We start from the raw sequence: 21,270 nt of genomic DNA on the forward strand, positions 1-21,270 counted from the left end.
CCTCTCCCTCGCCCGTTCTCCTCTCCCTCGGCCGTTCTCCTCTCCCTCGGCCGTTCTCCTCTCCCTCGGCCGTTCTCCTCTCCCTCGGCCGTTCTCCTCTCCCTCGGCCGTTCTCCTCTCCCTCGCCCGTTCTCCTCTCCCTCGCCCGTTCTCCTCTCCCTCGCCCGTTCTCCTCTCCCTCGCCCGTTCTCCTCTCCCTCGCCCGTTCTCCTCTCCCTCGCCCGTTCTCCTCTCCCTCGCCCGTTCTCCTCTCCCTCGCCCGTTCTCCTCTCCCTCGCCCGTTCTCCTCTCCCTCGCCCGTTCTCCTCTCCCTCGCCCGTTCTCCTCTCCCTCGCCCGTTCTCCTCTCCCTCGCCCGTTCTCTCTCACGCCCGTTCTCCTCTCACGCCCGTTCTCCTCTCTCTCTCTCCCTCGCCCGTTCTCCTCTCTCTCTCTCATTCCTTTCGCCCGTTCTCCTCTCTCCCTCCTTTCGCCCGTTCTCCTCACTCTCTCTCTCTCTCCCTCGCCCGTTCTCCTCTCTCGCCCGTCCTCCTCTCTCGCCCGTCCTCCTCTCTCGCTCCCTTGCCCGTCCTCCTCTCTCGCTCCCTCGCCCGACCTCCTCTCTCTCCCTCCCCCGCCCCTGCTCCTCTCCCCCGCCCCTGCTCCACACCCCCGCCCCTGCTCCTCTCCCCCGCCCCTGCTCCTCTCCCCCGCCCCTGCTCCACACCCCCGCCCCAGCTCCTCTCCCCCGCCCCAGCTCCTCTCCCCCGCCCCTGCTCCTCTACCCCGCCCCTGCTCCTCTCCCCCGCCCCTGCTCCTCTCCCCCGCCCCTGCTCCTCTCCCCCGCCCCTGCTCCTCTCCCCCGCCCCTGCTCCTCTCCCCCGCCCCTGCTCCTCTACCCCGCCCCTGCTCCTCTACCCCGCCCCTGCTCCTCTCCCTCGCCACTTCTCCTCTCTCTCTCCCTCGCCCGTTCTCCTCTTCCTCTCGCCCTCGCCCGTTCTCCTCTCTCTCTCCCTCGCCCGTTTTCCTCTCTCTCTCCCTCGCCCGTTCTCCTCTCTCTCTCCCTCGCCCGTTCTCCTCTCTCTCTCCCTCGCCCGTTCTCCTCTCTCTCTCTCTCCCTCGCCCGTTCTCCACTCTCTCTCTCTCGCCCGTTCTCCTCTCTCTCGCTGTCTCCCTCGCCCGTTCACCTCTCTCTCTCTCCCTCGCCCTTTCCACTCTCTCTCTCACCCTCGCCCGTTCTCCTCTCTCTCTCTCCCTCGCCCGTTCTTCTCTCTCTCTCCCCCTCGCCCGTTCCCCTCTCTCTCTCTCCCTCGCCCGTTCTCCTCTCTCTCTCTCCCTCGCCCGTTCTCCACTCTCTCTCTCTCGCCCGTTCTCCTCTCTCTCGCTGTCTCCCTCGCCCGTTCTCCTCTCTCTCTCTCCCTCGCCCGTTCACCTCTCTCTCTCTCCCTCGCCCGTTCTCCTCTCTCTCTCTCCCTCGCCCGTTCTCCTCTCTCTCTCTCCCTCGCCCGTTCTCCTCTCTCTCTCCCTCGCCCGTTCTCCTCTCTCTCTCTCTCCCTCGCCCGTTCTCCTCTCTCTCTCTCTCTCCCTCGCCCGTTCTCCTCTCTCTCTCTCTCTCCCTCGCCCGTTCTCCTCTCTCTCTCCCTCGCCCGTTCTCCTCTCTCTCTCCCTCGCCCGTTCTCCTCTCTCTCTCTCTCTCCCTCGCCCGTTCTCCTCTCTCTCTCCCTCGCCCGTTCTCCTCTCTCTCTCTCCCTCGCCCGTTCCACTCTCTCTCTCACCCTCGCCCGTTCTCCTCTCTCTCTCCCTCGCCCGTTCTCCTCTCTCTCTCTCTCCCTCGCCCGTTCTCCACTCTCTCTCTCTCCCTCGCCCGTTCTCCACTCTCTCTCTCTCGCCCGTTCTCCTCTCTCTCTCTCTCTCCCTCGCCCGTTCTCCTCTCTCTCTCTCCCTCGCCGATTCTCCTCTCTCGCCCGTTCGCCTCCCTCGCCCGTTCTCCTCTCTCTCTCTCCCTCGCCGATTCTCCTCTCTCGCCCGTTCGCCTCTCTCGCCCGTTCTCCTCTCTCGCCCGTTCTCCTCTCTCGCCCGTTCTCCTCTCTCTCGCTCCCTCGCCCGTTCTCTTCTCGCTCCCTCGCCCGTTCTCCTCCCTCGCCCGTTCTCCTCCCTCGCCCGTTCTCCTCCCTCGCCCGTTCTCCTCCCTCGCCCGTTCTCCTCCCTCGCCCGTTCTCCTCCCTCGCCCGTTCTCCTCCCTCGCCCGTTCTCCTCCCTCGCCCGTTCTCCTCTCCCTCTCTCTCCCTCGCCCGTTCTCCTCTCCCTCTCTCCCTCGCCCGTTCTCCTCTCTCTCTCCCTCGCCCGTTCTCCTCTCTCTCTCCCTCGCCCGTTCTCCTCTCTCTCTCTCGCCCGTTCTTCTCTCCCTCTCTCTCCCTCGCCCGTTCTCCTCTCCCTCTCTCCCTCGCCCGTTCTCCTCTCTCTCCCTCGCCCGTTTTCCTCTCTCTCTCCCTCGCCCGTTCTCCTCTCTCTCTCCCTCGCCCGTTCTCCTCTCTCTCTCCCTCGCCCGTTCTTTCTCTCTCCCTCGTCCATTCTCCTCTCTCCCTCCCTCGCCCGTTCTCTCCCTCGCCTGTTCTCCTCTCTCTCTCTATCCCTCGCCTGTTGACTCTCTCGCCCGTTCTCCTCTCTCTCTCGCCCGTTCTCTCCCTCTCCCGTTCTCCTCTCTCTCTCTCTCCCTCGCCCGTTCTCCTCTCTATCTCTCTCTCCCTCGCCCGTTCGCCTCTCTCTCTCTCTCGCCCGTTCTCCTCTCTCTCGCTGTCTCCTTCGCCAGTTCTCCTCTCTCTCTCTCCCTCGCCCGTTCTCCTCTCTCTCTCCCTCGCCCGTTCTCCTCTCTCTCCCTCGCCCGTTCTCCTCTCTCTCTCCCTCGCCCGTTCTCCTCTCTCTCTCCCTCGTCCATTCTCCTCTCTCCCTCCCTCGCCCGTTCTCTCCCTCGCCTGTTCTCCTCTCTCTCTCTATCCCTCGCCTGTTGACTCTCTCGCCCGTTCTCCTCTCTCTCTCGCCCGTTCTCTCCCTCTCCCGTTCTCCTCTCTCTCTCTCTCCCTCGCCCGTTCTCCTCTCTATCTCTCTCTCCCTCGCCCGTTCTCCTCTCCCTCTCTCCCTCGCCCGTTCTCCTCTCTCTCTCCCTCGCCCGTTTTCCTCTCTCTCTCCCTCGCCCGTTCTCCTCTCTCTCTCCCTCGCCCGTTCTCCTCTCTCTCTCCCTCGCCCGTTCTTCTCTCTCTCTCCCTCGTCCGTTCTCCTCTCTCCCTCCCTCGCCCGTTCTCTCCCTCGCCTGTTCTCCTCTCTCTCTCTATCCCTCGCCTGTTGACTCTCTCGCCCGTTCTCCTCTCTCTCTCGCCCGTTCTCTCCCTCTCCCGTTCTCCTCTCTCTCTCTCTCTCCCTCGCCCGTTCTCCTCTCTATCTCTCTCTCCCTCGCCCGTTCTCCTCTCTCTCTCTCTCGCCCGTTCTCCTCTCTCTCGCTGTCTCCTTCGCCAGTTCTCCTCTCTCTCTCCCTCGCCCGTTCTCCTCTCTCTCCCTCGCCCGTTCTCCTCTCTCTCTCCCTCGCCCGTTCTCCTCTCTCTCTCCCTCGTCCATTCTCCTCTCTCTCTCCCTCGTCCGTTCTCCTCTCTCCCTCCCTCGCCCGTTCTCCTTTCTCTCTCTCCCTCGCCCGTTCTCCTCTCTCTCCCTCGCCCGTTCTCCTCTCTCTCTCTCCCTCGCCCGTTCTCCTCTCTCTCTCTCCCTCGCCCGTTCTCCTCTCTCTCTCTCTCCCTCGCCCGTTCTCCTCTCTCTCTCTCCCTCGCCCGTTCTCCTCTCTCTCTCTCCCTCGCCCGTTCTCCTCTCCCTCTCTCTCCCTCGCCCGTTCACCTCTGCCTCTCTCTCCCTCGCCCGTTCTCCTCTCCCTCTCTCTCCCTCGCCCGTTCTCCTCTCCCTCTCTCTCCCTCGCCCGTTCTCCTCTCCCTCTCTCTCGCCCGTTCTCCTCTCTCTCGCTGTCTCCTTCGCCAGTTCTCCTCTCTCTCTCTCCCTCGCCCGTTCTCCTCTCTCTCTCCCTCGCCCGTTCTCCTCTCTCTCTCCCTCGCCCGTTCTCCTCTCTCTCTCCCTCGTCCATTCTCCTCTCTCTCTCCCTCGTCCGTTCTCCTCTCTCCCTCCCTCGCCCGTTCTCCTTTCTCTCTCTCCCTCGCCCGTTCTCCTCTCTCTCCCTCGCCCGTTCTCCTCTCTCTCTCTCCCTCGCCCGTTCTCCTCTCTCTCTCTCTCCCTCGCCCGTTCTCCTCTCTCTCTCTCTCCCTCACCCGTTCTCCTCTCTCTCTCTCCCTCGCCCGTTCTCCTCTCTCTCTCTCCCTCGCCCGTTCTCCTCTCTCTCCCTAGCCCGTTCTCCTCTCTGTCTCTCCCTCGCCCGTTCTCCTCTCTCTCTCTGCCTCGCCCGTTCTACTCTCTCTCTCTCCCTCGCCCGTTCTCCTCTCTCTCTCTCTCCCTCGCCCGTTCTCCTTTCTCTCTCTCCCTCGCCCGTTCTCCTCTCTCTCTCTCCCTCGCCCGTTCTCCTCTCTCTCTCTCCCTCGCCCGTTCTCCTCTCTCTCTCTCTCCCTCGCCCGTTCTCCTCTCTCTCTCTCCCTCGCCCGTTCTCCTCTCTCTCTCTCCCTCGCCCGTTCTCCTCTCCCTCTCTCTCCCTCGCCCGTTCACCTCTGCCTCTCTCTCCCTCGCCCGTTCTCCTCTCCCTCTCTCTCCCTCGCCCGTTCTCCTCTCCCTCTCTCTCCCTCGCCCGTTCTCCTCTCCCTCTCTCTCCCTCGCCCGTTCTCCTCTCCCTCTCTCCCTCGCCCGTTCTCCTCTCCCTCTCTCCCTCGCCCGTTCTCCTCTCTCTCTCCCTCGCCCGTTTTCCTCTCTCTCTCCCTCGCCCGTTCTCCTCTCTCCCTCCCTCGCCCGTTCTCTCCCTCGCCTGTTCTCCTCTCTCTCTCTATCCCTCGCCTGTTGACTCTCTCGCCCGTTCTCCTCTCTCTCTCTCCCTCGCCCGTTCTCCTCTCTCTCTCTCTCCCTCGCCCGTTCTCCTCTCCCTCTCTCTCCCTCGCCCGTTCACCTCTGCCTCTCTCTCCCTCGCCCGTTCTCCTCTCCCTCTCTCTCCCTCGCCCGTTCTCCTCTCCCTCTCTCTCCCTCGCCCGTTCTCCTCTCCCTCTCTCTCCCTCGCCCGTTCTCCTCTCCCTCTCTCCCTCGCCCGTTCTCCTCTCCCTCTCTCCCTCGCCCGTTCTCCTCTCTCTCTCCCTCGCCCGTTTTCCTCTCTCTCTCCCTCGCCCGTTCTCCTCTCTCTCTCCCTCGCCCGTTCTCCTCTCTCTCCCTCGCCCGTTCTTCTCTCTCTCTCCCTCGTCCGTTCTCCTCTCTCCCTCCCTCGCCCGTTCTCTCCCTCGCCTGTTCTCCTCTCTCTCTCTATCCCTCGCCTGTTGACTCTCTCGCCCGTTCTCCTCTCTCTCTCGCCCGTTCTCTCCCTCTCCCGTTCTCCTCTCTCTCTCTCTCTCCCTCGCCCGTTCTCCTCTCTCTCTCTCCCTCGCCCGTTCACCTCTCTCTCTCTCTCGCCCGTTCTCCTCTCTCTCGCTGTCTCCTTCGCCAGTTCTCCTCTCTCTCTCTCCCTCGCCCGTTCTCCTCTCTCTCTCCCTCGCCCGTTCTCTTCTCTCTCCCTCGCCCGTTCTCCTCTCTCTCTCCCTCGTCCATTCTCCTCTCTCTCTCCCTCGTCCATTCTCCTCTCTCCCTCCCTCGCCCGTTCTCTCCCTCGGCTGTTCTCCTCTCTCTCTCTATCCCTCGCCTGTTGACTCTCTCGCCCGTTCTCCTCTCTCTCTCGTTCTCTCCCTCTCCCGTTCTCCTCTCTCTCTCTCTCCCTCGCCCGTTCTCCTCTCTATCTCTCTCTCCCTCGCCCGTTCTCCACTCTCTCTCTCTCGCCCGTTCTCCTCTCTCTCGCTGTCTCTCTCGCCCGTTATCCTCTCTCTCGCTGTCTCCCTCGCCCGTTCTCCTCTCTCTCGCTGTCTCCCTCGCCCGTTCACCTCTCTCTCTCCCTCGCCCGTTCTCCTCTCTCTCTCTCCCTCGCCCGTTCTCCTCTCTCTCTCTCCCTCGCCCGTTCTTCTCTCTCTCTCCCCCTCGCCCGTTCCCCTCTCTCTCTCCCTCGCCCGTTCTCCTCTCTCTCTCTCCCTCGCCCGTTCTCCTCTCTCTCTCCCTCGCCCGTTCTCCTCTCGCTCTCTCTCCCTCGCCCGTTCTCCTCTCTCTCTCTCTCCCTCGCCCGTTCTCCTCTCTCTCTCTCTCCCTCGCCCGTTCACCTCTCTCTCTCTCCCTCGCCCGTTCTCCTCTCTCTCTCTCTCCCTCGCCCGATCTCCTCACACTCTCTCTCCCTCGCCCGTTCTCCTCTCTCTCTCTCTCTCCCTCGCCCGTTCTCCTCTCTCTCTCTCTCCCTCGCCCGTTCTCCTCTCTCTCTCTCTCCCTCGCCCGTTCTCCTCTCTCTCTCTCTCTCTCCCTCGCCCGTTCTCCTCTCTCTCTCTCCCTCGCCCGTTCTCCTCTCTCTCTCCCTCGCCCGTTCTCCTCTCTCTCTCTCCCTCGCCCGTTCTCCTCTCTCTCTCTCCCTCGCCCGTTCTCCTCTCTCTCTCTCCCTCGCCCGTTCTCCTCTCTCTCTCTCTCCCTCGCCCGTTCTCCTCTCTCTCTCTCCCTCGCCCGTTCTCCTCTCTCTCTCTCCCTCGCCCGTTCTCCTCTCTCTCTCTCCCTCGCCCGTTCTCCTCTCTCTCTCTCCCTCGCCCGTTCTCCTCTCTCTCTCTCCCTCGCCCGTTCTCCTCTCTCTCTCTCTCCCTCGCCCGTTCTCCTCTCCCTCTCCCTCGCCCGTTCTCCTCTCCCTCTCTCTCCCTCGCCCGTTCTCCTCTCCCTCTCTCTCCCTCGCCCGTTCTCCTCTCCCTCTCTCTCCCTCGCCCGTTCTCCTCTCCCTCTCTCTCCCTCGCCCGTTCTCCTCTCTCTCTCTCTCCCTCGCCCGTTCTCCTCTCCCTCTCTCTCCCTCGCCCGTTCTCCTCTCCCTCTCTCTCCCTCGCCCGTTCTCCTCTCCCTCTCTCTCCCTCGCCCGTTCTCCTCTCCCTCTCTCCCTCGCCCGTTCTCCTCTCTCTCTCCCTCGCCCGTTTTCCTCTCTCTCTCCCTCGCCCGTTCTCCTCTCTCTCTCCCTCGCCCGTTCTCCTCTCTCTCCCTCGCCCGTTCTTCTCTCCCTCTCTCTCCCTCGCCCGTTCTCCTCTCCCTCTCTCCCTCGCCCGTTCTCCTCTCTCTCCCTCGCCCGTTTTCCTCTCTCTCTCCCTCGCCCGTTCTCCTCTCTCTCTCCCTCGCCCGTTCTCCTCTCTCTCTCCCTCGCCCGTTCTTTCTCTCTCCCTCGTCCGTTCTCCTCTCTCCCTCCCTCGCCCGTTCTCTCCCTCGCCTGTTCTCCTCTCTCTCTCTATCCCTCGCCTGTTGACTCTCTCGCCCGTTCTCCTCTCTCTCTCGCCCGTTCTCTCCCTCTCCCGTTCTCCTCTCTCTCTCTCTCTCCCTCGCCCGTTCTCCTCTCTATCTCTCTCTCCCTCGCCCGTTCTCCTCTCTCTCTCTCTCGCCCGTTCTCCTCTCTCTCGCTGTCTCCTTCGCCAGTTCTCCTCTCTCTCTCTCCCTCGCCCGTTCTCCTCTCTCTCTCCCTCGCCCGTTCTCCTCTCTCTCTCCCTCGCCCGTTCTCCTCTCTCTCCCTCGCCCGTTCTCCTCTCTCTCTCCCTCGCCCGTTCTCCTCTCTCTCTCCCTCGTCCATTCTCCTCTCTCCCTCCCTCGCCCGTTCTCTCCCTCGCCTGTTCTCCTCTCTCTCTCTATCCCTCGCCTGTTGACTCTCTCGCCCGTTCTCCTCTCTCTCTCGCCCGTTCTCTCCCTCTCCCGTTCTCCTCTCTCTCTCTCTCCCTCGCCCGTTCTCCTCTCTATCTCTCTCTCCCTCGCCCGTTCTCCTCTCCCTCTCTCCCTCGCCCGTTCTCCTCTCTCTCTCCCTCGCCCGTTTTCCTCTCTCTCTCCCTCGCCCGTTCTCCTCTCTCTCTCCCTCGCCCGTTCTCCTCTCTCTCTCCCTCGCCCGTTCTTCTCTCTCTCTCCCTCGTCCGTTCTCCTCTCTCCCTCCCTCGCCCGTTCTCTCCCTCGCCTGTTCTCCTCTCTCTCTCTATCCCTCGCCTGTTGACTCTCTCGCCCGTTCTCCTCTCTCTCTCGCCCGTTCTCTCCCTCGCCCGTTCTCCTCTCTCTCTCTCTCTCCCTCGCCCGTTCTCCTCTCTATCTCTCTCTCCCTCACCCGTTCTCCTCTCTCTCTCTCTCGCCCGTTCTCCTCTCTCTCGCTGTCTCCTTCGCCAGTTCTCCTCTCTCTCTCTCCCTCGCCCGTTCTCCTCTCTCTCTCCCTCGCCCGTTCTCCTCTCTCTCTCCCTCGCCCGTTCTCCTCTCTCTCTCCCTCGTCCATTCTCCTCTCTCTCTCCCTCGTCCGTTCTCCTCTCTCTCTCCCTCGTCCGTTCTCCTCTCTCCCTCCCTCGCCCGTTCTCCTTTCTCTCTCTCCCTCGCCCGTTCTCCTCTCTCTCCCTCGCCCGTTCTCCTCTCTCTCTCTCCCTCGCCCGTTCTCCTCTCTCTCTCTCTCCCTCGCCCGTTCTCCTCTCTCTCTCTCTCCCTCGCCCGTTCTCCTCTCTCTCTCTCCCTCGCCCGTTCTCCTCTCTCTCTCTCCCTCGCCCGTTCTCCTCTCCCTCTCTCTCCCTCGCCCGTTCACCTCTGCCTCTCTCTCCCTCGCCCGTTCTCCTCTCCCTCTCTCTCCCTCGCCCGTTCTCCTCTCCCTCTCTCTCCCTCGCCCGTTCTCCTCTCCCTCTCTCTCGCCCGTTCTCCTCTCTCTCGCTGTCTCCTTCGCCAGTTCTCCTCTCTCTCTCTCCCTCGCCCGTTCTCCTCTCCTCTCTCCCTCGCCCGTTCTCCTCTCTCTCTCCCTCGCCCGTTCTCCTCTCTCTCTCCCTCGCCCGTTCTCCTCTCTCTCTCCCTCGTCCATTCTCCTCTCTCTCTCCCTCGTCGTTCTCCTCTCTCCCTCCCTCGCCCGTTCTCCTTTCTCTCTCTCCCTCGCCCGTTCTCCTCTCTCTCCCTCGCCCGTTCTCCTCTCTCTCTCTCCCTCGCCCGTTCTCCTCTCTCTCTCTCTCCCTCGCCCGTTCTCCTCTCTCTCTCTCTCTCCCTCGCCCGTTCTCCTCTCTCTCTCTCCCTCGCCCGTTCTCCTCTCTCTCTCTCTCCCTCGCCCGTTCTCCTCTCCCTCTCTCTCCCTCGCCCGTTCACCTCTGCCTCTCTCTCCCTCGCCCGTTCTCCTCTCCCTCTCTCTCCCTCGCCCGTTCTCCTCTCTCTCTCCCTCGCCCCGTTCTCCTCTCCCTCTCTCTCCCTCGCCCGTTCTCCTCTCCCTCTCCTCTCCCTCGCCCGTTCTCCTCTCCCTCTCTCCCTCGCCCCGTTCTCCTCTCCCTCTCTCCCTCGCCCGTTCTCCTCTCTCTCCCTCGCCCGTTCTCCTCTCTCTCTCCCTCGCCCGTTCTCCTCTCTCTCTCCCTCGCCCGTTCTCCTCTCTCTCTCCTCGCCCGTTCTTCTCTCTCTCCTCGCCGTTCTCCTCTCTCCCTCCCTCGCCCGTTTCTCTCCTCGCCTGTTCTCCTCTCTCTCTCTCTCCCTCGCCTGTTCTCTCTCTCGCCCGTTCTCCTCTCTCTCTCGCCGTTCTCTCTCCTCTCCGTTCTCCTCTCTCTCTCTCTCTCCCTCGCCCGTTCTCCTCTCTCTCTCTCTCCCTCGCCCGTTCTCCTCTCTCTCTCTCTCGCCCTTTCTCCTCTCTCTCGCTGTCTCCTTCGCCAGTTCTCCTCTCTCTCTCTCCCTCGCCCGTTCTCCTCTCTCTCTCCCTCGCCCGTTCTCCTCTCTCTCTCCCTCGCCCGTTCTCCTCTCTCTCTCTCTCGCCCTTTCTCCTCTCTCTCGCTGTCTCCTTCGCCAGTTCTCCTCTCTCTCTCCCTCGCCCGTTCTCCTCTCTCTCTCCCTCGCCCGTTCTCCTCTCTCTCCCTCGCCCGTTCTCCTCTCTCTCTCCCTCGCCCGTTCTCCTCTCTCTCTCCCTCGTCCATTCTCCTCTCTCCCTCCCTCGCCCGTTCTACTCCCTCGCCTGTTCTCCTCTCTCCTCTATCCACTCGCCTGTTGACTCTCTCGCCCGTTCTCCTCTCTCTCTCGCCCGTTCTCTCCCTCTCCCGTTCTCCTCTCTCTCTCTCTCCCTGCCGTTCTCCTCTCTATCTCTCTCTCCCTCGCCCGTTCTCCTCTCCCTCTCTCCCTCGCCCGTTCTCCTCCTCTCTCTCCCTCGACAGTTTTCCTCTCTCTCTACCTCGCCCGTTCTCCTCTCTCTCTCCCTCGCCCGTTCTCTCTCTCTCTCCCCTCGCGTTCTTCTCTCTCTCTCCCCTCGTCGTTCTCCTCTCTCCCCTCCCTCGCACGTTCTCTCCCTCGCCTGTTCTCCTCTCTCTCTCTATCCCTCGCCTGTTGACTCTCTCGCCCGTTCCCTCTCTCTCTCGCCCCTTCTCTCCCCTCTCCCGTTCTCCGCGGTCTCTCTCTCCCTCGCCGTTCTCCTCTCTATCTCTCTCTCCCTCGCCCGTTCTCCTCTCTCTCTCGCCCGTTCTCCTCTCTCTCGCTGTCTCCTTCGCCAGTACTCCTCTCTCCTCTCCCCTCGCCCGTTCTCTCTCTCTCTCTCCCTCGCCCGTTCTCCTCTCTCTCTCCCTCGTCCATTCTCCTCTCTCTCTCCCTCGGTCCGTTCTCCCTCTCTCCCTCCCTCGCCGTTTCCTTTCTCTCTCTCCTCGCCCGCTCTCCTCTCTCTCCCTCGCCCGTTCTACTCTCTCTTCTCCCTCGCCCGTTCTCCTCTCTCTCTCTCTCCCTCGCCCGTTCTCCTCTCTCTCTCTCTCCCTCGCCGTTCTCCTCTCTCTCTCTCCCTCGCCCGTTCTCCCTCTCATCTCTTTCCCTCGCCCGTTCTCCTCTCCCTCTCTCTCCCTCGCCCCGTTCACCTCTGCCTCTCTCTCCTCGCCCGTTCTCCTCTCCCTCTTCTCCATCGCCCGTTCTCCTCTCCCTCTCTTCCCTCGCCCGTTCTCCTCTCCCTCTCTCTCGCCGTTCTCCTCTCTCTCGCTGTCTCCTTCGCCAGTTCTCCTCTCTCTCTCTCCCTCGCCCGTTCTCCTCTCTCTCTCCCTCGCCCGTTCTCCTCTCTCTCTCCCTCGCCCGTTCTCCTCTCTCTCTCCCTCGTCCATTCTCCTCTCTCTCTCCCTCGTCCGTTCTCCTCTCTCCCTCCCTCGCCCGTTCTCCTTTCTCTCTCTCCCTCGCCCGTTCTCCTCTCTCTCTCTCTCCCTCGCCCGTTCTCCTCTCTCTCTCTCCCTCGCCCGTTCTCCTCTCTCTCTCTCTCCCTCGCCCGTTCTCCTCTCCCTCTCTCTCCCTCGCCCGTTCACCTCTGCCTCTCTCTCCCTCGCCCGTTCTCCTCTCCCTCTCTCTCCCTCGCCCGTTCTCCTCTCCCTCTCTCTCCCTCGCCCGTTCTCCTCTCCCTCTCTCTCCCTCGCCCGTTCTCCTCTCCCTCTCTCTCCCTCGCCCGTTCTCCTCTCCCTCTCTCCCTCGCCCGTTCTCCTCTCCCTCTCTCCCTCGCCCGTTCTCCTCTCTCTCCCTCGCCCGTTTTCCTCCCTCTCTCCCTTGCCCGTTCTCCTCTCTCTTTCCCTCGCCCGTTCTCCTCTCTCTCTCCCTCGCCCGTTCTTCTCTCTCCCCCTCGTCCGTTCTCCTCTCTCCCTCCCACGCCCGTTCTCTCCCTCGCCTGTTCTCCTCTCTCTCTCTATCCCTCGCCTGTTGACTCTCTCGCCCGTTCTCCTCTCTCTCTCGCCCGTTCTCTCCCTCTCCCGTTCTCCTCTCTCTCTCTCTCTCCCTCGCCCGTTCTCCTCTCTATCTCTCTCTCCCTCGCCGTTCTCCTCTCTCTCTCTCTCGCGTTCTCCTCTCTCTCGCTGTCTCCTTCGCCAGTTCTCCTCTCTCTCTCTCCCTCGCCCGTTCTCCTCTCTCTCTCCCTCGCCCGTTCTCCTCTCTCTCTCCCTCGCCCGTTCTCCTCTCTCTCTCCCTCGTCCATTCTCCTCTCTCTCTCCCTCGTCCATTCTCCTCTCTCTCTCCCTCGTCCATTCTCCTCTCTCCCTCCCTCGCCCGTTCTCTCCCTCGCCTGTTCTCCTCTCTCTCTCTATCCCTCGCCTGTTGACTCTCTCGCCCGTTCTCCTCTCTCTCTCGCCCGTTCTCTCCCTCTCCCGTTCTCCTCTCTCTCTCCCTCGCCCGTTCTCCTCTCTCTCTCCCTCGCCCGTTCTCCTCTCTCTCTCCCTCGCCCGTTCTCCTCTCTCTCTCCCTCGTCCATTCTCCTCTCTCTCTCCCTCGTCCATTCTCCTCTCTCCCTCCCTCGCCCGTTCTCCTTTCTCTCTCTCCCTCGCCCGTTCTCCTCTCTCTCCCTCGCCCGTTCTCCTCTCTCTCTCTCCCTCGCCCGTTCTCCTCTCTCTCTCTCTCTCCCTCGCCCGTTCTCCTCTCTCTCTCTCTCCCTCGCCCGTTCTCCTCTCTCTCTCTCCCTCGCCCGTTCTCCTCTCTCTCTCTCCCTCGCCCGTTCTCCTCTCTCTCTCTCCCTCGCCCGTTCTCCTCTCTCTCTCCCCTCGCCCGTTCTCCTCTCTCTCTCCCTCGCCCGTTCCTCTCCTATCCCTCTTCCTCGCCCGTTCACCTCTCCCTCTCTCTCCCTCGCCCGTTCTCCCTCTCCCTCTCTCTCCCTCGCCCGTTCTCCTCTCCCTTCTCTCTCCCTCGCCCCGTTCTCCTCTCCCTCTCTTCCCTCGCCCGTTTCCCTCTCCCTCTCTCTCCCTCGCCCCGTTCTCCTCTCCCACTCTCCCTCGCCCGTTCTCTCTCCCTCTCTCCCTCGCCGTTCTCCTCTCTTTCTCTCCCTCGCCCGTTCTCCTCTCTCTCTCCCTCGCCCGTTTTCTCTCTCTCTCCCTCGCCCGTTCTCCTCTCTCTCTCCCTCGCCCGTTTCTCCTCTCTCTCCCTCGCCCGTTCTTCTCTCTCTCTCCCTCGCCCGTTTCTCTCCTCTCTCCTCCTCGCCCGTTCTCTCCTCGCCTGTTCTCCTCTCTCTCTCTCTCCTCGCCTGTTCTCTCTCTCGCCCGTTCTCCTCTCTCTCTCGCCCGTTCTCTCTCTCCCGTTCTCCTCTCTCTCTCTCTCCCTCGCCCGTTCTCCCTCTCTCTCTCCCTCGCCCGTTCTCCTCTCTCTCTCTCTCTCCTCGCCCGTTCTCCTCTCTCTCTCTCCCTCGCCCGTTCTCCTCTCTCTCTCCCTCGCCCGTTCTCCTCTCTCTCTCCCTCGCCGTTCTCCTCTCTCTCTCCCTCGCCCGTTCTCCTCTCTCTCTCCCTCGCCCGTTCTCCTCTCTCTCTCCCTCGTCCATTCTCCTCTCTCTCTCCCTCGTCCATTCTCCTCTCTCCCTCCCTCGCCCGTTTCTCTCCCTCGCTGTTCTCCTCTCTCTCTCTATCCCTCGCCCTGTTGACTCTCTCGCCCGTTCTCCTCTCTCTCTCGCCCGTTCTCTCCCTCTCCCGTTCTCCTCTCTCTCTCCCTCGCCCGTTCTCCTCTCTCTCTCCCTCGCCCGTTCTCCTCTCTCTCTCCCTCGTCCATTCTCCTCTCTCCCTCCCTCGCCCGTTCTCCTTGCTCTCTCTCCCTCGCCCGTTCTCCTCTCTCTCCCTCGCCCGTTCTCCTCTCTCTCCCTCGCCCGTTCTCCTCTCTCTCCCTCGCCCGTTCTCCTCTCTCTGTCCCTCGCCCTTTTCTCCTCTCTCTCTCTCTCCCTCGACCGGTCTCCTCTCTCTCTCTCTCCCTCGCCGGTCTCCTCTCTCTCTCTCTCCCTCGCCGGTCTCCTCTCTCTCTCTCCCTCGCCCGTTCTCCTCTCCCCCTCTCCCCCTCGCCCGTTCACCTCTGCCTCTCTCTCCCTCGCCACGTTCTCCTCTCCCTCTCTCTCCTCGCCCCCGTTCTCCTCTCCCTCTCTCTCACTCGCCCGTTCTCCCTCTCCCTCTCTCTCCCTCGCCCGCTTCCTCCTCTCCCTCTCTCTCCCTCGCCCGTTCTCCTCTCCCTTCTCCCTCGCCCGTTCTCCTCTCCCTCTCTCCCCTCGCCCGTTCTCCTCTCTCTCTCCCCTCGCCCGTTTTCCTTCTCTCTCCCTCGCCCGTTCTCCTCTCTCTCTCCCTCGCCCGTTCTCCTCTCTCTCTCCCTCGGCCCGTTCTTCTCTCTCTCTCCCCTCGTCCGTTCTCCTCTCTCCCTCCCTCGCCGTTCTCTCCCTCGCCTGTTCTCCTCTCTCTCTCTATCCCTCGCCTGTTGACTCTCTCGCCCGTTCCTCCTCTCTCTCTCGCCCGTTCTCTCCCTCTCCCGTTCTCCTCTCTCTCTCTCTCTCCCTCGCCGTTTCTCCTCTTATCTCTCTCTCCCTCGCCCGTTCTCTCTCTCTCTCTCTGCCCGTTCTCCTCTCTCTCTCTCTCTCCTCGCCCGTTCTCCTCTCTCTCTCCTCGCCCGTTCTCTCTCTCTCTCCCTCGCCGTTCTCTCTCTCTCTCCCTCGCCCGTTCTCTCTCTCTCTCCTCGCCCGTTCTCCTCCTCTTCTCCCTCTGTCCGTTCTCCTCTCTCCCTCCCTCGCGTTCTCTCCCTCGCCTGTTCTCCTCTCTCTCTTATCCCTCGCCTGTTGACTCTCTCGCCCGTTTCCTCTCTCTCTCGCCCGTTCTCTCCCTCGCCCGTTCTCCTCTCTCTCTCTCTCCCTCGCCCGTTCTCCTCTCCCTCTCTCTCCCCTCGGCCGTTTCTCTCTCTCTCCCTCGCCCGTCCTCCTCTCTCTCTCTCCCTCGCCCGTCCTCCTCTCTCTCTCTCCCTCGCCCGTCCTCCTCTCTCTCTCTCCCTCGCCCGTCCTCCTCTCTCTCTCTCCCTCGCCCGTTCTCCTCTCTCTCCCTCGCCCGTTCTCCTCTCTCTCCCTCGTCGCCGTTCTCCTCTCCCTCTCTCTCCCTCGCCCGTTCTCCTCTCCTCTCTCTCCCTCGCCCGTTCTCCTCTCCTCTCTCCTCGCCCGTTCTCTCTCTCTCTCCCTCGCGTTCTCCTCTCTCTCTCCCTCGCCCGTTCTCCTCTCTCTCTCCCTCGCCCGTTCTCCTCTCTCTCTCCCTCGCCCTTTCCTCTCTCTCTTCTCCCTCGCCCGTTCTCCTCTCTCTCTCGCCCTCGCCCGTTCTCCTCTCTCTCTCGCCCTCGCCCGTTCTCCTCTCTCTCTCGCCCTCGCCCGTTCTCTCTCTCTCGCCCTCGCCCGTTCTCCTCTCTCTCGCCCTCGCCCGTTCTTCTCTCTCTCTCTCCCTCGCCCGTTCTCCTCTCTCCCTCGCCCGTTCTCCTCTCTCTCTCTCTCCCTCGCCCGTTCTCCTCTCTCTCTCTCCCTCGCCTCCTCTCTCGCGCCGTTTCTCTCTCTCTCGCCCGTTCTCTCCCTCTCCCGTTCTCCTCCTCTCTCTCTCTCTCCCTCGCCGTTCTCCTTTCTCTCTCTCTCTCCTCGCCCGTTCTCCTCTCTCTCTCTCTCTCCCTCGCCCGTTCTCTCTCTCTCTCTTCGCCCGTTCTCCTCTCTCTCTCTCTCCTCGCCCGTTCTCCTCTCTCTCTCTCCCTCGCCCGTTTCCTCTCTCTCTCTCCCTCGCCCGTTCTCCTCTCTCTCTCCCTCGCCGTTCTCCTCTCTCTCTCTCCCTCGCCCGTTCTCCTCTCTCTCTCCCTCGCCCGTTCTCCTCTCTCTCTCCCTCGCCCGTTCTCCTCTCTCTCTCCCTCGCCCGTTCTCCTCTCTCTCTCCCTCGCCGTTCTTCTCTCTCTCTCCCTCGCCCGTTCTCCTCTCTCTCTCCCTCGCCCGTTCTCTCTCTCTCTGTTCTCCTTCTCTCTCTCTTCTCCCTCGCCGTTCTCCCTCGCCCGTTCTCCTCTCTCTCTCGCCCGTTCTCTCCTCTCCCGTTTCTCTCTCTCTCTCTCCCTCGCCCGTTCTCCTCTCCTCTCTCTCTCTCCCTCGCCCGTTCTCCTCTCTCTCTCTCTCCGCCCGTTCTCTCTCTCTCTCTCTCCTTCGCCGTTCTCCTCTCTCTCTCTCCCTCGCCGTTCTCTCTCTCTCTCTCCCTCGCCCGTTCTCCTCTCTCTCTCCTTCGCCTGTTCTCCTCTCTCTCTCCCTCGCCCGTTCTCCTCTCTCTCTCCCTCGCCCGTTCTCCTCTCTCTCTCCCTCGCCCGTTTCCTCTCTCTCTCCCTCGCCCGTTCTCCTCTCTCTCTCTCCCTCGCCCGTTCTCCTCTCTCTCTCTCTCGCCCGTTCTCCTCTCTCTCTCTCCCTCGCCCGTCTCCTCTCTCTCTCTCTCTCCCTCGCCGTTCTCCTCTCTCTCTCCCTCGCCCGTTCTCCTCTCTCTCTCTCTCTCCTCGCCCGTTCTCCTCTCTCTCTCTCCTCGCCCGTTCTCCTCTCTCTCTCTTCCCTCGCCCGTTCTCCTTCTCTCTCTCCCTCGCCCGTTCTCCTCTCTCTCTCTCCCTCGCCGTTCTCCTCTCTCTCTCTCCCTCGCCCGTTCTTCTCTCTCTCTCCTCGCCCGTTCTCCTCTCCCTCTCTCTCCCTCGCCCGTTCTCCTCTCCCTCTCTCTCCCTCGCCCGTTCTCCTCCTCTCTCTCCCTCGCCCGTTCTCCTCTCTCTCTCCCCCTCGCCCGTTCTCCACTCTCTCTCTCCCTCGCCCGTTTCTCCTCTCTCTCTCCCTCGCCCGTTCTCCCTCTCTCTCTCCCTCGCCCGTTCTCCTCTCTCTCTCCCCTCGCCCGTTCTCCTCTCTCTCTCTCCCTCGCCCGTTCTCTCTCTCTCTCTCTCCCTCGCCCGTTCTCCTCTCTCTCTCTCCCTCGCCCGTTCTCCTCTCTCTCTCTCTCCTCTCTCTCTCTCTCCCTCGCCCGTTCTCCTCGCCCGTTCTCCTCTCTCCTCTCTTCTCTCCCTCGCCCGTTCTCCTCTCCCTCTCTCTCCCTCGCCCGTTCTCCTCTCCCTCTCTCTCCCTCGCCCGTTCTCCTCTCTCTCTCTCCCTCGCCCGTTCTCCTCTCTCTCTCCCTCGCCCGTTCTCTCTCTCTCTCCCCTCGCCCGTTCTCCTCTCTCTCTCCCTCGCCCGTTCTCCTCTCTCTCTCCCTCGCCCGTTCTCCTCTCTCTCTCCCTCGCCCGTTCTCCTCTCTCTCTCCCTCGCCCGTTCTCCTCTCTCTCTCCCTCGCCCGTTCTTCTCTCTCTCTCCCTCGCCCGTTCTCCTCTCTCCTCCCTCGCCCGTTCTCTCCCTCGCCTGTTCTCCTCTCTCTCTCTATCCCTCGCCTGTTCTCTCTCTCGCCCGTTCTCCTCTCTCTCTCGCCCGTTCTCTCCCTCTCCCGTTCTCTCTCTCTCTCTCTCTCCTCGCCCGTTCTCCTCTCTATCTCTCTCCCTCGCCCGTTCTCTCTCTCTCTCTCTCTCCCTCGCCCGTTCTCCTCTCTCTCTCTCTCGCCCGTTCTCCTCTCCCTCTCTCTCCCTCGCCCGTTCTCCCTCTCTCTCTCCCTCGCCCGTTCTCCTCTCTCTCTCCCTCGCCCGTTCTCCTCTCTCTCTCCCTCGCCCGTTCTCCTCTCTCTCTCCCTCGCCCGTTCTCCTCTCTCTCTCTCCCTCGCCCGTTCTCCTCTCTCTCTCCTCGCCCGTTCTCCTCTCTCCCTCCCTCGCCCGTTCTCTCCTCGCCTGTTCTCCTCTCTCTCTCTATCCCTCGCTGTTCTCTCCTCGCCCGTTCTCCTCTCTCTCTCCCCCGTTCTCCTCTCTCTCTCCCCCGTTCTCCTCTCTCTCTCCCCCGTTCTCCTCTCTCTCTCCCCCGTTCTCCTCTCTCTCTCCCCCGTTCTCCTCTCTCTCTCCCCCGTTCTCCTCTCTCCCTCCCTCGCCCGTTCTCCTTTCTCTCTCTCCCTCGCCCGTTCTCCTCTCTCTCCCTCGCCCGTTCTCCTCTCTCTCTCTCCCTCGCCCGTTCTCCTCTCTCTCTCTCCCTCGCCCGTTCTCCTCTCTCTCTCTCTCCCTCGCCCGTTCTCCTCTCTCTCTCTCTCCCTCGCCCGTTCTCCTCTCTCTCTCTCCCTCGCCCGTTCTCCTCTCTCTCTCTCTCCCTCGCCCGTTCTCCTCTCCCTCTCTCTCCCTCGCCCGTTCTCCTCTCTCTCTCTCCCTCGCCCGTTCTCCTCTCCCTCTCTCCCCTCGCCCGTTCTCCTCTCCCTCTCTCTCCCTCGCCCGTTCTCCTCTCCCTCTCTCTCCCTCGCCCGTTCTCCTCTCCCTCTCTCCCTCGCCCGTTCTCCTCTCCCTCTCTCCCTCGCCCGTTCTCCTCTCTCTCTCCCTCGCCCGTTTTCCTCTCTCTCTCCCTCGCCCGTTCTCCTCTCTCTCTCCCTCGCCCGTTCTCCTCTCTCTCTCCCTCGCCCGTTCTCCTCTCTCTCTCCCTCGCCCGTTCTTCTCTCTCTCTCCCTCGTCCGTTCTCCTCTCTCCCTCCCTCGCCCGTTCTCTCCCTCGCCCGTTCTCCTCTCTCTCTCTCCCTCGCCTGTTGACTCTCTCGCCCGTTCTCCTCTCTCTCTCGCCCGTTCTCTCCCTCTCCCGTTCTCCTCTCTCTCTCTCTCCCTCGCCCGTTCTCCTCTCTATCTCTCTCTCCCTCGCCCGTTCTCCACTCTCTCTCTCTCTCGCCCGTTCTCCTCTCTCTCGCTGTCTCTCTCGCCCGTTCTCCTCTCTCTCTCCCTCGCCCGTTCTCCTCTCTCTCTCCTCGCCCGTTCTCTCTCTCTCTCCCTCGCCCGTTCTCCTCTCTCTCTCCCTCGCCCGTTCTCCTCTCTCTCTCCCTCGCCCGTTCTCCTCTCTCCTCCCTCGCCGTTCTCTCCCTCGCCCGTTCTCCTCTCTCTCTCTATCCCTCGCCTGTTGACTCTCTCGCCCGTTCTCCTCTCTCTCTCGCCCGTTCTCTCCCTCGCCCGTTCTCCTCTCTCTCTCTCTCCCTCGCCCGTTCTCCTCTCCCTCTCTCTCCCTCGCCCGTTCTCCTCTCCCTCTCTCTCCCTCGCCCGTTCTCCTCTCTCTCCCTCGCCCGTTCTCCTCTCTCTCTCCCTAGCCCGTTCTCCTCTCTCTCTCTCCTCGCCCGTTCTCCTCTCTCTCTCTCCTCGCCCCTTCTCTCTCTCTCTCTCCCTCGCCCCTTCTCCTCTCTCTCTCTCTCCCTCGCCCGTTCTCCTCTCTCTCTCTCCCTCGCCCTTCTCCTCTCTCTCTCTCCCTCGCCCTTCTCTCTCTCTCTCTCCCTCGCCCCTTCTCCTCTCTCTCTCTCCCTCGCCCGTTCTCCTCTCTCTCTCTCCCTCGCCCTTCTCCTCTCTCTCTCTCCCTCGCCCGTTCTCCTCTCTCTCTCTCCCTCTCCCGTTCTCCTCTCTCTCTCTCCCTCGCCCGTCCTCCTCTCTCTCTCTCCCTCGCCCGTCCTCCTCTCTCTCTCTCCCTCGCCCGTCCTCCTCTCTCTCTCTCCCTCGCCCGTCCTCCTCTCTCTCTCTCCCTCGCCCGTCCTCCTCTCTCTCTCTCCCTCGCCCGTCTCCTCTCTCTCTCTCCCTCGCCCCTTCTCCTCTCTCTCTCTCCCTCGCCCCTTCTCTCTCTCTCTCTCCCTCGCCCGTCTCCTCTCTCTCTCTCCCTCGCCCCTCCTCCTCTCTCTCTCTCCCTCGCCCTTCTCCTCTCTCTCTCTCCCTCGCCCCTTCTCCTCTCTCTCTCTCCCTCGCCCCGTTCTCCTCTCTCTCTCTCCCTCGCCCCTTCTCCTCTCTCTCTCTCCCTCGCCCCTTCTCCTCTCTCTCTCTCCCTCGCCCGTTCTCCTCTCTCTCTCTCCCTCGCCCCTTCTCCTCTCTCTCTCTCCTCGCCCCTTCTCCTCTCTCTCTCTCCCTCGCCCTTCTCCTCTCTCTCTCTCCTCGCCCCTTCTCCTCTCTCTCTCTCCCTCGCCCCTTCTCCTCTCTCTCTCTCCCTCGCCCTTCTCCTCTCTCTCTCTCCCTCTCCCCGTCTCCTCTCTCTCTCTCCCTCGCCCCTTCTCCTCTCTCTCTCTCCCTCGCCCTTCTCCTCTCTCTCTCTCCCTCGCCCCTTCTCCTCTCTCTCTCTCCCTCGCCCCTTCTCCTCTCTCTCTCTCCCTCGCCCGTTCTCCTCTCTCTCTCTCCCTCGCCCTTCTCCTCTCTCTCTCTCCCTCGCCCGTTCTCCTCTCTCTCTCTCCTCGCCCGTCTCCTCTCTCTCTCTCCCTCGCCCCTTCTCTCTCTCTCTCTCCCTCGCCCCTTCTCCTCTCTCTCTCTCTCTCGCCCCTTCTCCTCTCTCTCTCTCTCTCGCCCCTTCTCTCTCTCTCTCTCCCTCGCCCCTTCTCCTCTCTCTCTCTCCCTCGCCCCTTCTCCTCTCTCTCTCTCTCCCTCGCCCCTTCTCCTCTCTCTCTCTCCCTCGCCCCTTCTCCTCTCTCTCTCTCTCTCTCGCCCCTTCTCCTCTCTCTCTCTCCCTCGCCCCTTCTCCTCTCTCTCTCTCCCTCGCCCTTCTCCTCTCTCTCTCTCCCTCGCCCTTCTCCTCTCTCTCTCTCCCTCGCCCCTTCTCCTCTCTCTCTCTCCCTCGCCCTTCTCCTCTCTCTCTCTCCCTCGCCCCTTCTCCTCTCTCTCTCCCTCGCCCGTTCTCCTCTCTCTCTCTCCCTCGCCCCTTCTCCCTCTCTCTCTCCCTCGCCCTTCTCCTCTCTCTCTCTCCCTCGCCCTTCTCCTCTCTCTCTCTCCCTCGCCCTTCTCCTCTCTCTCTCTCCTCGCCCCTTCTCCTCTCTCTCTCTCCCTCGCCCTTCTCCTCTCTCTCTCTCCCTCGCCCTTTCCTCTCTCTCTCTCCCTCGCCCCTTCTCCTCTCTCTCTCTCCCTCGCCCCTTCTCTCTCTCTCTCTCCCTCGCCCCTTCTCCTCTCTCTCTCTCCCTCGCCCGTTCTCCTCTCTCTCTCTCACTCGCCCGTTCTCCTCTCTCTCTCTCCCTCGCCCGTTCTCCTCTCTCTCTCTCCCTCGCCCGTTCTCCTCTCTCTCTCTCCTCGCCCGTTCTCCTCTCTCTCTCTCCCTCGCCCGTTCTCCTCTCTCTCTCTCCCTCGCCCGTTCTCCTCTCTCTCTCTCCCTCGCCCGTTCTCCTCTCTCTCTCTCCCTCGCCCCTTCTCCTCTCTCTCTCTCCCTCGCCCCTTCTCTCTCTCTCTCTCCCTCGCCCTTCTCCTCTCTCTCTCTCCCTCGCCCCTTCTCCTCTCTCTCTCCCTCGCCCCTTCTCCTCTCTCTCTCTCCCTCGCCCTTCTCCTCTCTCTCTCTCCCTCGCCCCTTC

Source organism: Carcharodon carcharias, chromosome 14 (assembly GCF_017639515.1).
Source record: "Carcharodon carcharias isolate sCarCar2 chromosome 14, sCarCar2.pri, whole genome shotgun sequence".
NCBI lineage: Eukaryota > Metazoa > Chordata > Chondrichthyes > Lamniformes > Lamnidae > Carcharodon > Carcharodon carcharias.